At 34.0% G+C, this 14,225-nt stretch overlaps 1 pseudogene; it reads right to left on the minus strand.

The window, feature by feature from the left end:
- Positions 1 to 1,499: 1,499 nt before the first annotated feature.
- On the minus strand, positions 1,500 to 2,960 carry LOC148689996 (uncharacterized; annotated as a pseudogene).
- Between the last annotated feature and the right edge of the window lie 11,265 nt (positions 2,961 to 14,225).

Raw genomic sequence — 14,225 nt, forward strand, 5'->3', positions numbered from 1 at the left:
CGACACCTCAGGAACCATTTCGAATTAACAAAACATAAATCCACCTTTTCAGACAAGAATAAATGAAGCTACAAACCTTTTATCCAACACCTCAGGAACCATTTTGAATTCACAAAGCATAAATCCACGTTTTCAAACAAGAATAAAAAATACCCATATTCAACCCATTCCAGTAAATAACTTCATTATACATTTGGAATCATCAAAAGCACAAAAAAAACTTACAATAAGTAGGCGTTGTTTCATCGGGATCCTCATGCACGTACCACCCCATGTCGAATCCTTCAATTTTTCTTTGAAGCCGATGGAACCCAAATGAAACCCCCTTCTAACACCAACGAAGTGAGGGAAACGAGCCGACAAGATGGTTTGGGGTTTTCGCTGAATTTCTAATCTGATTGTTTAAGATTTGGAGCCGTTGGTATGAGAACTAGGGGTAGGGTTCATCTTTTTCAGGAATTGGGAATCAAATTTGATCGATAGGGTATGGGTGTACCAAGGGGGGGAATGAATTTGAATGGCACACTTTACAACGTACTTTTACTTTTTAAATTTTTTTAAATTTTAATGGAATATCCACGTGTCATCTGGTGAGAAAGCCACATGTATTGGAGCTGGATGCCATTTGGCGGGAAAACTTTGGATGTGGTGCCACGTGGAATCCATATAGGTGAGGAATTGGGCCCCGCATCCAAGGTTCTAAAGAGCGCTAAGCACTATTCGTGCAGAGGGCTGGGCCTAACACCTAGGCGGATTGAGGTAAATTTATTGCATATCATGTAAATAAGTAGAGATTAAATAAAATACATGTATCCAATAAGCGTACAATTGGAAAACACATTAACCAAATCAATGTGAGTGTTTTTGGATAATACATGTATCCAACAAGGCAACAAGTACCCATCAAGCTTACAATTCAAAAGCACATTAAGCATATAATCAAAATGAATATTCTTGGATAATAACTGTATGCAATAAGCATCCAACAAACTTCCAATTTAAAAGCACATTGAGCATATAATCAAAATGAGAGCAATTTAAAAGCACATGAGAGTTCTTTGTAAATTAGGCACACCATTGCCATAAGTAGACCACCATGAAGCTAAAAAAGTACAAAGTACACAATTAGAATTAGACTAGTAAAGAAAAACAATTACAATTAGACTAGTAAATAAAGAGAACTAGAATTACTCAATTAGAATCATACCCGGATCATAGTTGTCATCATTCTCAACACATCCAATCTTCGCCAAATGTCTTCCAAATCCACCCTTGTTTTTCTTATACTTCGGCATCTCAATATTAATAACTCACTTTTGGACTTCGAAGTTGTCGGGGAAGAACTTCTCAACACAAGTAAACATGACGTCCATGACAAATGAATCATGTTGAATGCTTTGATCTTTGAAGAAGTAATAAGGATTCAAGAAGTAGGCCACCAAACATAATGGACCATCAAGTCGATCATGAGCTTTTTCATAAATAAATTGTAAGGAAAACTAATGGAAAAGGCTTGAAAAATTTGAGTTTTAATGATAAGGACAAAATAAAGGGTAAAGTGAATAGTACCAGGATTGACTTTTTTAGTGTAAAAATGTGGTTTTTCGTTAAAGTGAACAGTACCGCGAGCTTTTTGTTAAAACTCCCTAAATTGTATGATTGGTCTATAATCGGCCTCATTATTTTTCAATGCCTCTTTGATCTCATTCCTCGATTTTTGTAGCTCCCGTACAAAACCCCCCATTCATGGCTTTTTATCCCCATCCACAAGTTGAAGAACCTTAAACAACAGTTCAAACACTCTCAAGCAAAGTGAGACCCTATTCCAAAAATATGCACTCACCATGGTAGCATATTCTGTTTTCCCTTTTATACTCTTAGAATGTTTGCATTGTTCCCATTCATCACTAGCAACCATAATCCTCAAGTCTTTTTTCTTATCAACCAAGCTTTGCAAAGTTGGGAAAGAAGTTGGAAATCTTGTGACTCCAAGCCTCACTATGTCTCTTTTCTTTGTATACTTTCTCATCAATGCTAATGTTTTATGATGAGCATAAATAAAGATAGTAAAAGTCTTTGCCTTTTCAATGACTCATTTGAACCTAGGTAGGTTACCAATTCATTGAAGCATGAGGTTCAACGTGTGAGTGGCACATGATGTCCAAAACATGTATGGCCTCTTTTCCATCATCTTGTTGGCCATATTGTTAGAAGAATTGTCAATTACCACTTGAACTACATTTTGTGAACCAACTTCTTCGATACACTTGTCAACATATTCAAAATGTATTCCCCAGTGTGTGCTTCACTAGACTATTTCTTGGAAGAGAGAAATATTGTGCCATCTTTGCAATTCACACACAAATTCATTATACTTCTTCTTTTTCATTCGCTCCAAGCATCGATCATAATTAAGCAACCATTCAAAGCACATTCTTCTTCATACTTCTTAAGAGGTTGTTTTACCCTCTCCACCTCTTCTATCAATAAAGGCTCCCTTAAATCATATTGACTTGAAGGTTGGTAACCTGTGCCAAATTGACCAACCACTTCCACAAAGCGTTTGAAGTTGTCATTATCAATGGCATGAAAAGGAATACTGGCTTCGTAGACCTATCGAGCTAGATATTGATCCACCTAAAATCCTTTCAAATTGCATCATGGAGATTTTGTTATCGCTTACTCTTACTTCCATCATTTGATTTTGAAGGACCAAGATTGATGGAGGATGCAAACCTATCAATAGGCCCAAGAGTTCGCGACCTTTTCCTTGACCCAACAACTTCAATATCTTCATTTTCTTCAATATGTGGAAGTTGAACCTCTTCCCTCACTTCCTCATAGTGATTGTTTCTTTCTTTCTTCTTCTTTTTTGTTTCTTCTAATGCAGCTTTACATATTGCTTCATCTTCATCCAAAGACTTTGTGTTTCCAGCTACATTTCCCTTGACATGGGCTATGTTTTATTTCATTCTAAAATGCCACCACTGAGTATTTTTTTTACAAAACTTACATTGCACCTTATCCAAGTTCCACTAACACCCCATATTCCCATCCCACATCATCTGAAGCACACTTTAATAGATTATCTAATTGGGTGGACAACATTGGATTAGATGCTCCGGATGATACAGTGCCCGCCATCTAAAAATAAAATTCCATTATCAAATTCACTACAAAGTCACAAACAAGATTATCAAATGCACATATACTTCATTAGTTCATCAACTACACAAATACTTCAAACATTCCATTATCAAAATTTCAAATACACATATATGAGATACTTCTATTCAATACCTACTTGAGCAATACCTATAAAAATCATACCATTTGCATATCAATTCATGAGCTTGTATGTTATGCAAGTCAGAAGAAACTGAAATCCCATCCCAACCTAAAGGATTATCCCAGGCCAAAATGACTCCATTATGATGATGGTTTCTCATGTTCCCAACAAAAATGCCAAACTACACAAGATTGTTTCATATACCTCGGTATAACATTCTATATTCACTAACTTCCTAACTAGTGTAGGCGCTACCAAAACAAAGTAATTAGTTAGCTAGAAAAAAATTTATGCTGCCCCGTCAAGACAACAACAGGATTTGGAGATTGAACAACTTTTATTTATTAAATCGCATAGTTCATTGTACTGTATCCGAGCTCCTAACCCATCTATGAAATTAGTATTCCACTATCCACAAGAAACTATAAAAGTTGCCTATATTATTAGAATTTACACCCATATTACAGAATCTTGCATAAAAATATATATATGAAAAACTAATGAGATTCACTTGGGCATCTCGATTCCTTGCAAAGACTTAACTCCTTGAGATTTTTTTTTAATATATTATATATCAAATTATCAATGTAGAGCAGCAAATCATTGCAATTGGCATCAATTAGATTTTCAAATAAAATATGGGAAATGTTAACCTGCAACTGCAAGCCATGGAGATCGTGGAACTGACTCAAATGAGAGAGGTGGACCGTGGAAATCTGGTGATAGGATAGGTGGAGATTGTGGAAATCTGGAGAGGCAAGATGATTTGCCCAATAAAGAAGTCGAGAGACGATGCCCAACAAAGGATTCGAGACGCGAGACAGCCAATGAAGATGAGATGGAATTGTACAGAATTGAAAAAACTTCGAATCTTTAGAAAATTAGGTTAACAAGGGATGAACTCGTGGACACGGGAACCTGAAGTTAGTTTATTTAAGTTTTAATTTAGAATTTAAATATTAAAAAAATAAAAAAAATAAAAAGACCACCTAGCCGCCTAGCTTCCAACCGATTTTTCCAAACGCCTTGCCTAAAATCAGGGCGGGGCTGCACCGCCCAGCACCTAGGCGGCCACTTAGGCTGATTTTTAGAACAGTGCCCGCATCAAGCCACGTCAGCATTTAACTGAGAAATTCATGAACAAACTAACGAAGGTATAACATTGCAACAAATTCTAAAGATGATGTATGACATTGTCATTTTTAAAAGATGAGGTATGATAGTGTGCTTCGACATATAATTCAGGTAGTTTTGTGTAATTTACCCTTTCTTTTTTATCAGTATTGTTGTGAGAATTGACGTGTTGTTTATTAATAGAACTTAAGTTTTAATTAAAGAAAATCTCATGCTAGCAAACAATTTATTAATTACAACCTTACATAAGCATAATAGTCATAAATCTCCTAATTGCTAATATTCATTACAACTTATAATATGCGTACAGTGAGACCTCTAAATAACCTATAATAAGTTGACATGTGTAAAACAAATTAATTAATAACTAAAATATACATGGTCGGTTCAGGGTTTTGGTTGGTTTCAAAAGTGTCAAAACGAAACCAAACCAAAAGTAAATTAGTTCTGTTCAGTTTTAAAATTGTTTGACTTTTTTCTTGGTCAAAACTAAACCAAACTAACTAATACGGTTCGGACCGGTCAGTTTGGTTTGTTTGGTCCGTTTGATGCTCACCCCCATGTGCCATTGTTCTCATCATTAAGTGCATACACTCGTGTGTCATGTTTTGCATTTATGTTTTAAGAGAGATTCTCTCTTGAAAATAATATTTAGTACTAATTGCGTGACAGTTTAGTTAATGTTTGTCATGTATCCAAAAAGTATCCATCTGATAAATGATTGGCATGTGATAAAATGATGAAATGAGAGAATCTCTCATTTTCTTTTCTTTATGAAGAGAGAATCTCTGCTCCTCGTGGCCTTGCGTTCCAAGTTTTCACAAAAGCATATGGCTATAGATAAATATGTCTCTTTTTCATCATCGATATCTGGCTTGGCTGCTTTTATCAGAAATAGCCATAACTGCAATCACACGGAAGAAGCAACACCTATAAAGTTCCGTGCCAATCAAATAATGATACGTATGATAAACCATACATACGTGGCTTTATTATTGGCACAAATGTCTCGAGAATGAACACTCTTGAGTCTTGCTGGCTTTACCAAAGCAGAAGCCGATGTTTCTCTTCTGCCTTGGGCTTTTGGACCTAAAAATAACAACAATGCGTTTGGTTTGCTCAAAAGAGAGCCACCATTTCCGAATAACAAAAGCCTTTTCAAGCTTCAACAACGCCACGAGAAATAGAACAAGGATCCTCTCCGGATCCTTTTTGTGGGGATCCGGAGGATCAATCAATCTTGTCCGTTCATCATATATCGTGTGGTTAAAAATCATTTTAAATTTTAAATTGAAGATAATAGTACCTAATGAAAATTGACCGAATGATATACGATGAACGAATAAGATTGAGTGATCCTTCATATCCCCACAAAGAGGATCTAGAGAAGATCCTTGTTCCGAGAAATATTTGACGGTCGTACGCACCACCGCCCTCTTCTTTCAATAAACCCTAAACCCATATTACTAAAGACACCAGTCACCACCACGTACAGATTAAGTACACCACTGGTCCATTGAAAACGAGATACACTGAAAGCTAGTTTGAAAGCTAGCAAAACTGTTCGATTCTTCGTCCACTCAAAAACTTTTCTAGTTTTCACGTTTCGATGAGTTTTTTTTTTATTATTCCGATAGGAAAGGAAAAATTACAAAGGAAAGTCTTCAGGGCAAGAAAAACTACAAAAATTCCAAAACCAAGTTGAACGCTCCTCAAGAAGAAGAGTCTGTCTTCTTCAAGACAAACTATCATAAGAAGACTGGGACGACACTAGCAAGAGCATGAACCGCCAAAATTTACTTTACCGTAAACAAGACAGAACAAATGTGTTGATAGTAATGACTGACAACAAATTTCTTTCAATTAATTGAAGTTTGGTATGGATACATAGAATAGAACAAACGTGTCGGGCTTATAATTGTACACTTTTATATGACTGAAAATGATAGAACCCCCACCTAAATAATTGGGGCCGAGGTCCTCCTCCATTTATAAAAGCGACGTTACCTAAGGAGAGTACACTAGCAACGAGATATCTTTTATCGGAAGTCCCTGAAAAGAAATAACGACGGTAAAAATTAAAGTGTAAGAGAGAGTAAACTGTTAAATTTCCCATAAATCAATACTTCCAATTTCTCTTAAAACTTCTTGTAAAGAAATATGGAAGTTAAATTACAATATTTTTTTTTTTAACAAATGATATTATCTATATTAAAAGTGTAGAGAAGTAAACTAAGCCTCACAATGGGTTAGCAATAATGTAGTTCAAATTCGTATTTGGTGAGAATTGAACCTAAGATTTCTCATTACAGTCCGAAAAAAAAAAAAAAAAAAAAACATTAGGCCATAATACTAAATGGCAATTAAAATATCATTTTTTAATGTTAAACTTTTGATTAAATTATTTTAACTTAAGGAGAATATAATAGTAATTTGACAATTTTTAGTTACAAAGAGGATTTTCTTAATAATAATACTAGTAAAATACACACACGATGAGATAGAAAGAGAACGGTACATGTACTTAAAAATAAAATAGTCAAATTCCCATTTAATAGTATACATAATTTTCCTTTTTTAACTTTTTTTTTTTTTTTTTGGTCAAACGATAAATTTTGTTAGATTAGTCACCCATGGAGTTCGAATCCACCCCATTATACAAGAACTCAACTCATTTCTACCACTGTGGTAAAATGCCACTTGTACACATTTTTATTAATTGAATAATCAAAGTTATTTTATAAAGAGGGCATGCTTGTCTCTTCACTCTCCTTGGTTGATAGGGAATGTCATTGGAGATAGATTTTTTCAAATTCTCTGCAAAATTTAGCTAAGAGCTTCTTTAATCTGCTCCAAATTTAGCTAAGAGTTCATTCAGAGAGCCCATTAAAGATGACTGATGAGATTAAATTTGATTTCAGTAAGAGTCTTGTTTTCATTTGATAATTATTCTTCACAATACTTGCAAGTGTGAGAACATTTAAATCTTGAAGCATTACAAGTCATGTTAGAACGAAAAGAATTTACATATGATCATGATATACTGTATTTATTTCTTTATTTTTCTTAAAGTATAGAAAGAACATATTTCTTAGTTCTACGCAAAGCTTTTTTCATAATAGAAGAGTTTCGAGAACATTATATTATAAACGATGCTGATTATCTTTTGCTTGTTTCCATTTTTTGTTAACGATAAGAATAATAACTACATATGTGAATTTAGTGTTGAAATAGTAAGTGGCAAATATGCTCTTGTGAAAGACAGAATGTACACCCTTAAAATGCATTCAAAGGTGCAAGTGTGAGAACATTTAAATCTTAAAGCATTACAAGTCATGTTAGAACGAAAAGAATTTACATATGATCATGATATACTGTATTTATTTCTTTATTTTTCTTAAAGTATAGAAAGAACATATTTCTTAGTTCTACGCAAAGCTTTTTTCATAATAGAAGAGTTTCGAGAACATTATATTATAAATGATGCTGATTTTCTTTTGCTTGTTTCCATTTTTTGTTAACAATAAGAATAATAACTACATATGTGAATTTAGTGTTGAAATAGTAAGTGGCAAATATGCTCTTGTGAAAGACAGAATGTACACCCTTAAAATGCATTCAAAGACGTTTGATTAAAGTAGAAAAGATGCATTCAAAGTCTATACCACCAATCCATGTCAAATCAACCTATCACTTCGTTTCTCTCTGTATCTGTGCGGCTGCAGAAACCCAAACAAACAAAAGAAAGTGAATATATATCATGTGCGTGGGCATGGGCAAACTGACGGGGCCTCGCTGTGCTCAGAGTGCATAGACCAGACCAATAGCAGTAGACCTTTTGGCTAATTTGACCGGATCATGATCCTCTCCTAATCTAAGGAAAAGAATCTTTATAATCAAGAGATGTACACCGTTGGATAAAAATCTAACGGTTATAATTATTATAATTTGAAAGAGACCTCTCGTTTATAACCATTGAATTTTTATCCAACAGTCTACATTCTTTGATCATAAGAATTATCATCCTTAGATTAGGAGAAAATCTTGACCCTTTACGTATAATTTGGAGCCACCATCCCATCATCCCCTTCCTCTTTGTCAAAATGTCTCACCCAATCCAGCAAAAACATGAATAATAATTCACTCCGTTTCAAATAAATAAAAAAAGAATTTAAAAATGCAATGTCCATAATATAATGTCAGAGCCTCGTTAAATGATGGATTCAGCATAATCTACGGCTTTGCTCATATATATTGTACAAGAATTGTCTGCCTTTTTACTTCTGGTGTCCTTCCGTGTCTTTTTATTTATGTGATTACGGTTAAATCATGTTAATATTTTATATTATTATTCATTTTTATCTTATTATCTTTATAAAAAAAAAAATATAAAATATTGATGTGGCTTAACCATAATCACACAAAACAAGAGGGAACGAGAGGGCACCGGAAGTTCTATCCTTGTCCATATATATTTGTGGTGATTTTGGTGGTAACGACTAACGAGAGGGATCAGGATTCTCTCCTGATCTAAGGATAAGGATTCTTATGACCAAGGAGTGTGGGCCGTTGGATGAAAATCTAACGGCTATAATTATTATAACTTTAAAGTGACCCTCCTGCTAGTAGCCATTGGATTTTCATCTAATGGTCCACACTCCTTGGTCATGAGGATTCTCATACAAGGATTAGGAAAGGATCCTGATCCTAACGAGAGAGCCCAAACGACATCTCCTCAGGTTACATATAAATGTCATCATTTTCCTTGGGTTACATGTTTGGGGGAGGCAGATTGTCTGCCCTCCTATTTGGATGCCCTTCCCATCACTTCCTATTTTGTGCGGTTACAGTTAAACCACGTCAACATTTTATATTGATTTTTTTATATATAGATAATAAGACAAAAGTCAATAGAAATATAAAATGATGACGTGGTTTAACCGTGACCGCATAAATAGGAGGGGCTAGATGAAAACGAATTGATCTAATATATATAGACACACACGCGCACACACACACATATATATAGGCAAGTGTTATTAGCACTCCTAAAATCCTATTTTACACTCTCACAAATATATTTTTCTTTCTAATTATAGAAAGTTTGAAGTGTAAAATGAGATTTTTGAAGTACCAATAACAATTCCCTACAATATATATATATATATATATATATATATATATATATTGCATTAGCATCTATCTAATCTGTTCATTGTTATTCACATACTTGTATCTTATCTGCATTTCTTAATCGTCGGTCCTCAGTTCTTCTTTCTTCCAGCCAAACAGTAAGACGTGGTCCAAACAATAAGTCACAGGAGAGGCATAAGCGGGGGAAGAGTCTAGACATACGAGGAAGGTGAATCTTTTAAGTCTTGCATATAGTATACTTGTTTTGTGCATTTCATGAGTAGATTATTTAGATCTAGTTCAATGGCCAGCACTAGCTCTAGATCCAACTTAGGAACTATACCCGACATTGTCAATGAAGAACAAAAACTGGATTTTCAAACAGACGAAAGTATTGATTTTTCTGACTGGAACATTCCAAAAGTTTCAACCCAAAATATTTACAAGAAAAAATGGTATTTGACCTCTTTTAAATCCGAACATCACGTCAAAACAGTTGAGAAGGCTTATGCTCTTAGCAAAGAACATGAGACTTGTCAATTATTTTCCCCAGAACAAATCAAAGCGCATCGCAAAAATGGTCATAACTATCTTCATATTGGTTTAGTTCAAATCGCAGTTAAACCGTTAACACGAAAAGGTCTTAACACTTCCATCCTTTTATGTTTACGCGACGCTCGATTTACTGATTTCAACGATAGTATACTAGGAATGATCGAATCTAGTCTTTACAACAGACCTATCCATTTTGATTGCTTTCCCGATCTCACAATAAGTCTTTCAGATCCACATGTTTTAAAAGCTCTTACTCTTAATATCAAAACCTCCGGGTACCAAGTCCTGGAAGGAACACAACCTTTGGCACTTATTTTTAGAATTTATTACAAAGTTACTGGCACAAATATGAATTTTCAAGCTTTAAACAAAAGTCCTCGCCACCACACTCTTTTAATCCAAACAACCCAAGAAAGCGCAAACATAAGAGTACCAAGAACCATTAGGTGGTCGGACATCAGTCTCCCTTCAGATTGGTGTTTAATTAATGAAAGTAACCCGGTTTCCGTCCAAAACAGTCTTGTTAATCTTGACAACATTGAACAATATTTTGACGGCACTGTAAAAATCAATTTTGATCGTCTAGCAAGAAAATCTTGTGAATCAGTTTTTTCACACAAATCTTTTGCTCCTAGCAGACAGTCTTTTCCTGTATCCACGTCAACCGATAGACTGGGTCGAGATCAAGATTTGATCAAATCTTTAGTAAACAAAAAACTAAAAGAGCAGGAAGCTGCACAACAAGATTTAGTCAATGATTTACTCAAATTAAAGTCTTTCGACACTTCTTCACAAGTTGCACATCCTGTTTATCATCCTTCAAACCAAGAAGAACCCACTTCTCCAACTCCTTCTGATTTTGAAACAACATCGGTGAATCACTAATTACTTGTTTTAAACAAACCACATAAAATCCGATGGAGGAAGCTTAAAGCTGACATCGCTTCTGAGGAAAACATCCCCAGAAGAAATATTTTTCGAAAAAAGAATTGTGATGAAGAAAAGCTAGCCATTTATACTGAATGGAAAGCTTTTGTAGAACAATATCAATTTGAAATATCTTTCTTTGATTTTATTGAAAAACATTATGAAACAAAAAATAAAGTTACGGTTGTTACCAAAGAAAATTGGGTTAAGGAAGACAAAACTTTGATTTCCTCCAGTCATACTCCCAAAGAAACTATTTTAATTTCCACTGGTAATACCAGCATTCCCGCAACTCCTTTCAAAATTCCAAAAGAGGATTCTGGTTTTAAACCTGTCATTGAACAAAATAATTTTACAAACCAAAGTCTTCATACTATTGGAAAAGAGTAAGACAAAATTGAAACCAAAATCGATAAATTGTCTCAACCAAAATCTTCTCAAAAAGAAAAACCTTTAGTAAATTTTACTGATACTTCTTCAAGTTCCACTGCTTTAAAATCCATGACTACTTTACAAAAAATTGATCATATGCTCACTGAGCTCAAAAAAGAGAAAGTTGTTAATGTTTTGCAAAACAATGATGTTTCTGTCGAAGAAGAAAATACATCTGATCCAGATACTTCTCAGGACACGGAAACTAGTTATGCTATTCAAAATATTGAAAATGTTTTTCAAAACATTGATCTTCAACCAAGTTTTGATTTAAAACGTATTCGTACTCATTCGGTCAACCCTACTTCTCTTACAAAAAACTGGTATCCCAGGCCAACTCCTCCTGACCTACAATTTGAAGAACGAAATATCCAAAATCAATTTTCGGTTTCAGCTGACAAACTCTATGAATGGAATATAGACGGTTTGTCAGAATAAGAACTTTTGAACAAACTTCAACACAAGTCCATGGTTGCTAATAGCTACATTTCAAATCACAATTTTACACAAACACAAATCGTTGATCTTCTCGTCACAGGTTTCACTGGAATGCTTCATTCTTGGTGGGAGAAGCACTTAACTTCTCAGTCCAGAGATGAAATATGATTTGCGGTCAAAAAAAATGAGGAAGGATTTCCCATTTTTGACGAAACGATAGGACAGGGAATACCCTACGGAGTAAATACTTTACTTTATACGATTATAGAACACTTTATAGGAACACCCAACAACGTTACTACGCGTATTCACGACCAACTGAGTAATTTAAGGTGTCCAACCTGAAGTGATTTCAGATGGTATAAAGATGTTTTCATATCCAGAGTTATGCTTCGGGAAGATAGTAATCAACCTTTTTGGAAAGAAAAATTTATCAATGATTTACCAAATCTTTTAGCTCACAAAATTCGAAATGTTTTAGTAAACGAAGAAGGTGTCATACCTTATCATACCCTTACTTATGGTAACATTGTTAATGTTATTCAAAAGGAAGGATTGAAAATGTGTATCGACATGAAGATTTCAAAACAAGTTCATAAAGACAAATCTATTGCTAAATACGAACTTGGAACATTTTGTGAACAATATGGTTTACCTCCAATCGCTCCTTCGAGTAAAAAGAAAAAAAACCCAACAAACCAGCAAGTTTTCTAAACACCAATCCAGATTTTATAAAAACAAAAGATCTTCCAACAAACCTTTTCAAACAAATAAATTTTATGAAAAACCATCTTCAAACAAAAAACATTTTCGAAAGTCTATAAAGGATTTTCAAAATAAAAAGGGAAAATGTTATAAGTGTGGTAAATTTGGTCATTATGCAAATGAATGCAAAGTTAAGAAGGCTATTAACCAATTAAAAATCTCTGAAGAAGAGAAAATTCAACTTATCCAGGCTTTAGAAATTAGAAATACCGACTCTAGTCAATCTGATAAAAATTCCGATTTTTCCGTCTCCGACTCTAGTAGTTATAGCGACATCTCCTCGCCAAACATTAAGTTTGGGTGCACGGACACTTGTTGTAATAAAATTTCAGTTCTTAACAAGCAAGAGGAACGAGAAGAGTTTTTAATGGAATTAATTAGTAAAGTCGATGACCCTGATTTAAAATCTTTTTATTTGAAAAAACTCAAAAATTTGATTTCTCCTCATGAACCTGGCACTAGTCAAACTTTTTCTCAAAAGATTTATCTCAGCACCACTTTGAAACGGTTTAATAAATCGAAAAATGATTTAACCATCAAGGATTTACAAAAAGAAATTAATCAAATTAAATCAGAAATTAAGTTTTTAAAAACAGAGAACACTGAAATTCGTTCACGACTCAGTAGAGTACGTACACAAGCGCTCGTAGAAGAACAAGGTAATTCTTCCTCAAATTCTGATTCCGACGCTCACTCAGCTAAATCTTCTTCTTAAAAAGAACTTGTTTTAAGTCTTTTAGACAAAATTAGAATTAGAAAATGTTATTCTAAAATCAAGATAATAATTGACGATTTTCATTTAGAAACCATTGCTTTGATTGATTCAGGCGCAGATTTGAATTGTATTCAAGAGGGGTTAATACCTACTAAGTATTATCACAAGTCTACTGAAGTACTTAGCGCGGCAAATCAATCCCCAATGAAGTTAAAATATGAAATTCCCAAAGACCATGTTTGTCAACAAAATATTTGTTTTAAAACTCCATTTGTTTTGATCAAGAATATTTCTGATCCAGTCATTTTGGGACTCCCTTTCATTGTATTAATTTATCCTTTCAAAGTTCATCATAACTGTATTTCTACCAAGGTTTTTGGCCAAAAAATTACTTTTGAATTTTGCATGGAAACAGATCTTAAAAAGTTAAAACAACTTCAAAAAGATAGTGTTTCAAAAATTCTCAACCAGATTACTACAAAATTCCAACAAACTGCTTTTTTACAGGAACAAATTCTTCACAAAAGAATTGAAGAACAATTAACAAACAAATCTTTATTAGATTCTATTCGCCAGTTTTCCGATAAGCTTACTAAAGAAATTTGTTCCGATCTTCTAAATGCTTTTTGGCACAGAAAACAACATATTGTTAAACTACCTTATGTTAAAGATTTTATTGAGTCAAAAATCCCCACAAAAACACGACCGATTCAAATGAATTAAGAAGTTTTAGAGTTTTGTAAAACTGAAATTAATCAACTTTTAGAAAAAGGAATTATCCGTAAAAGCAAATCTCCATGGTCTTGCCCTGCCTTTTATGTCCAGAAAAATGCAGAA

This window comes from Pyrus communis, chromosome 16 (genome assembly GCF_041283825.1).
Source record: "Pyrus communis isolate YQ-2024b chromosome 16, ASM4128382v1, whole genome shotgun sequence".
Classification (NCBI taxonomy): domain Eukaryota; kingdom Viridiplantae; phylum Streptophyta; class Magnoliopsida; order Rosales; family Rosaceae; genus Pyrus; species Pyrus communis.